Source organism: Puma concolor, chromosome B3 (genome assembly GCF_028749965.1).
Source record: "Puma concolor isolate L17-30 chromosome B3, mPumCon1.1.hap2, whole genome shotgun sequence".
NCBI lineage: Eukaryota > Metazoa > Chordata > Mammalia > Carnivora > Felidae > Puma > Puma concolor.
In genome coordinates, this window is record NC_141672.1 from 114,158,511 (window position 1) to 114,163,321 (window position 4,811).

At 57.8% G+C, this 4,811-nt stretch overlaps 1 long non-coding RNA gene across 1 annotated transcript; it reads left to right on the forward strand.

Moving 5' to 3' along the window:
* The first annotated feature begins 752 nt into the window (after positions 1-752).
* LOC147580310 (uncharacterized) lies at positions 753-4,449 on the forward strand. Its single transcript, XR_015252777.1, has 2 exons — positions 753-1,807; positions 3,184-4,449. It is a non-coding gene; the product is annotated as an uncharacterized LOC147580310 (long non-coding RNA).
* Positions 4,450-4,811: the final 362 nt, after the last annotated feature.

Below are 4,811 nucleotides of genomic sequence, written 5' to 3' on the forward strand. Positions count from 1 at the left end.
TTTGTTATAGGAAAGGTCAAACATGAGGAAGGGGGCAGTGAAAAGGTAAGTAAGTTGAGAGCGTCTCTAATGAAAGACGAACGGTGGTCTTGAGTCCTCGTGTGGCAGGAGAGGCCAGAACTGAGTTCACATCCCTGCTCTGTGACTTTGAGCAGATACTTGGCCTCTCTGAGTCCCCAGTCCCCTCTGCTGTGAAAACAGAGACAGATGCCCATCCCAGAAGGCTGTTCAATGAGGTAACTTCGGAACGCCTGAAAGGTAGTGAATCCTCGACGATGGTAGTTTCTTTTCTCTTCTGAAAGCACCAGCTGGCCTGGGTTTTCTTGATCGCCTTAGGAAGTCTCGGGGGAACTTCCGGATGATCCCGAAAACCAGAGAAATGGCGCGATTGACAAAAACCAACAGGCAAAACAGAACAACAGAGTTTAGAGACAGAACGACTCGGTAAAGCTTCTTCTATCCGTACAACTTCACGCTTTGCCGAAGGGCTCCCCTAAATGCAATATGATTTGGGCCTCACACTCGCTCGCTCTAGGAGACCTGATGGGGCAAATACCACCCGGTCCACGTGAAGCACGAGGAAACTACTGGTAAGAAATTAGATATGATCGCTCATGGCCCTTCGGTGTCCAGTCTAGTGCATTTCTCCCACAGTGCTTTCTCAGCATCACGGTGATTCTAGAATAATGACCATAACGACGTCGCCTGCGTGCGCACACGTAGGGCCCTTTTCAGCGCGCACACCTCCCGTGGGGCGTCTCCCCTAGCTCTCACGACAGGGATTTCTGGGCTTTTCACCCATGAAGAGCCCAGCGCTTCAGATAGTCCAAGCAGTCAGCTCAACATCACACGGCTAATCCAAAGGTTGAGCTTGGGCCTCCTGCTACGTCCAGGGCTCCTGTGCTGGAGGCCTTTCATCGCACTCAAGGTACCGAGGGCAGTGGGGAGGTGGATGTGTGTCTAGGGTGAGAGCAGGCCGCGCGTTCTCTGGCCCCGGTGGAGTGCCATGCCCCGGCGGCCCCGGCCCTGGCGGTCACAGCGACGGGCACAGCCAGCTCCCTGCCCAGGTCATTTCGTGTGATCCGCGGCGGCGGTGTGATTTGTTGACGGCTTTTCTTCCCCGCTGGGACAGCATGGAAATAATCAGATGAATAATGAGCCTGTGAAGACGGATGCCGTCTGAGCCAGCTCCCACAGAAGGGAATCCTACGCCGGGATTCCCGCCTCGAGCAGCACAGGACGATGGATGTTTCCGCAGAAGGCTGGCCCTCGTTTGCTCCGTTGGCAGCCGATTGTTCCTCTCCACGGACGGCAGAGAGGCTTCGGATTTAATAGTGCTGGCAGCTCTGTGTTCCAGGAGCGGGGAGGAGATGAGCACTGGTGGGCTCATTCTGGGGACAGAAGGCCGCCTCTGACCCTGAGTCGGCTGTCAGGCGGGCCAGCCACCCTCCGCGGAAGGTTTTCCCACGCAGAGGTGGCCACCCTACCTGGTGACGAGCCACGGCGGGCCCGTGCTACTTTTCCTCACCTATTGCTGGATCACAAACCATCCCCAAACTCGAGGCTTCACGCCAAGTTGTTCTGCACCTTGCCATTCCATGGGCCAGGTTTCTGTTCCACGTCGCGTTGGCTGGGGTGGCCCGACTGGGGCTGGAGGATCCACCGTGGCCTCGCTCACGCGTCCGGGATCGTGGTGCTGGCTGGCGGTCGGCGGGGTGCCTCAGGTTCCCTCCACACGGCCCCCCTCCGGCAGCGCAGCCCGGACTCGTTTACGCGGCAGCTGGGTTCCAGGAACAACAGTGAAACGGTAAGTCCGCCGAGGCTTGGGCCCCGAAGTCCCAGAAGGTCAGTTGATCGAAGCAAGACGATACATGGAGCCAGCTCAGATTCTGGGGTGGAAGCAGATGGCATGAGAGGAGCGGCAAAGTCGCTGCAAAGGAGGGGGGGCCCAGGGGCACGATTCCCTGGGGGCCACCGGGAGGCGCCTCTGAGATGGAGTTTAATGAGTGAGCAGGATAGGGATCCAGGGGTGCCCGTGGGATGAACACCAGTGGCAGGGACGGGAAGGAAGCAGAAGCGGGGAGAGGGAGACCCTGCAGTCAGGTCCACAGGGCGCCTGAGCCTACGCCACAGGAGCAGCGAAGCTAGAATGGTCCGTCACAGCTATCCTAAGGTGATCCAAGATGCCAAGATTTCATACGCTCACGTCACAGGTAGTGGGCACCACAGGGAGGGGCCTGACCTTGGGCGAGGCAGTTCCTGAAGGGGCTGACCCTGAAGGCTGCCTGCCCGGGGCTCCTGGCAGCTGGGAGCAGACCCTGCGGGGAGGGGGGATCTGGGAAGCCAAGCCAATATTCTGCCATGCTTGCCTGCCCCAAGAATCTATTTTTCTCTGGGGCACCTGAGCGGCTCAGTCGGTCAAGTGTCCAACCCTTGATCTCGGCCCAGGTCATGATCTCACCGTTCGTGAGATCGAGCCCTGCATGGGGCTCTGTGCTGACAGTGTGGAGCCTGCTTGGGATTCTCTCTCTCTCTCTCTCTCCCCCTCTCCCCCTGCCCCTTCCCTGCTTGCACACGCTCTCTCTCTCTCTCTCTCTCTCAAAATTAATAATAATAAATTTAAAAAATTTTAAATCTTTAAACAAATTGTATTTTCCTCCCAAGCTCCCATCTCCTTGCACCCCGCATGCCACCACCCCTCCCCAAGACAAAGCAAAATGCCCCGACACCTCCCTCTCCTGGTTTGCCTCCTCAATGCCCCCCTCCCCACCAGCCCAGGCTTTCCCTCCTGCCCCGCCCCAGGACAGCTTCCTGACCGGCTTTCCTCCCTTCTGCCCTACCCCTTTCACAACTAGCTTTGCCCCCATGACTCTCCCTTCCCCGCTTCCCATCCCTCCCTTCACTTTCTCCCTGGCCCTGGGGAGCTTCGTGCACGCTCTCACCTCTGGGCTGCTGCACAAGCTGTTCCGTCTGTCCTGTGTACCTTTCTTCCCCACCTTTCCCATCTCGCTCTGTTCAGTCTTCAGCTGACCCCTCGCCCCGGCAGCCTCCCTGAGCCCCAAGCCCACCTCGTGTGGACAGGCGGCCTTCCTCCCCTTCCTGTAGCCCCTCCGCTCCCCTGCACCAGCTCACTGCACACAGGTACAGGTGCACCTGCTGACCTTGTCCGTCCTCTCCCGCTAGACAGTGAGCTCCTCGGGGAAACACCTGTGTTCTCTGCACCCCACGGGGCAGGCGCAGCAGGGCACAGCGGCTCAGTCACATGTTCTCCGGACTGTGGATGGGGCAGCGAGAGGAAGAGAAAAGAGGGCTGCCCCGAGGTCCTGAGTTAGACAAGCCTCAGAAGACAAACGTCCTCCAGGGAGAAAAGACAGCTGTTCTGGAAAATGGGCCTGGCCTACAGACTGTGTCCAGCCACAGTGGGGAGAGGCTGGCAGTCACATTCATCCGTCACGGGCATCTCTAGTTGGCTCTTAGCAAGCCCAGGGGAAAAGGCATTTCTCTCTCTCCTAGTTTCTGCCTGTCCATTCAGAGAACTTGGAGTGACCTTGCTTGGGTGTTCACACACGATTGATCCCTGGGGCCCCGGAATTCTGATAGGCTGAGCCCCGTCAGATGACCGCCCTGGTTTGGGGTGGGTGGACAGCGTGCCCCTTGCAAGGCTGAGCCAGGCAAGGGGAGCCCAGGGGACACCCCACAGAAGCACCCTGCCTCAGGACAGCATCCAGATCTCTACTCCCTCCTGGGCTTTTCCACACTGGCAGAGTCCTCCGCGTTTCTGTCTGTCTTCCTCCCACCCAGAACAACGCTGCCACCCCGCAATGCGAGAGAATTGCCCATCATTTCCTGAGCTCTCACTATGAGCCACACCTGTCTGGCCAGCTTCATGAAGATTATTGTCCTCGTGTTCCAGGTTAGCTAACTGAGGCTCGGAGAACTCAAGCAGCTTGTCCAAAGTGTTGGTGTATGGCAAATCGGGGATTTGAAATCCGGTCCTGACTCGTGTGGACCCCCGGGGACTTTGCGTGAGTCCCCGCAGGGCAACCTGGAAAAGTCAGAGCTCATGCCTTGGAAAGCAGCCCAAACCGAAGGAGGCTGGGGGCTCTGGAACTAGAACACCAAGCTCCTGTTTCTGACTTCCGTGATTCACGCTGCCTTCTACAAACACGGGGCTGAAAGGGAACTTGCAGACTATCTTATTGAACTACCTCCGTTCGTATTTAATTTTATTTCATGCGCCCCGAGGGCTGCGGTTTTAAGTTCCGTCCATGCTTCTCCGGTGAACATCTGGTCTGTTGCTTTTAAGTGCTCCTAACAGTGCCTCCTCCCTGGTTTCCTGGCCCCCGCTGTAGCGATGGACTTTCAGATCACAGCTCGCTCCACAAGCGAGCGCCCACGGTCATGGCTCTGTTTTTGAAAGTGAGGAAAAGATAAAGGGACGAGAAGTGGGGAGAGGCTGGCGGCCAGATTCATCCATCGTGGGCATCTCCAGTTAGCGCTTAGCAAACGTGGGCATTCCCCAGTTTGGGATGGATGGAGCTGGGCTTTGCCTCCCTCCTGGGGACACAAGGAATGGGGGACACAAGAATGTTTCCTTCTTCCAAGATGAAAGGAAAACAGCACGGGGGGGGGGGGGGTTGGCCAGGAAAAACAGCAGGGGTCCGCGGAGGGACTCACAATCACTCCCAGGCTGGGACACCAGGTGCTGGTCACAGAGGCGGAGCCCTTTCTGGGAGCGGGGGGCACGGTGGAACTTCCTCTGGGGGGCAGGGGTGAGTGCATGTGGTTCCATGCTGCCCATCCAGAGGGAT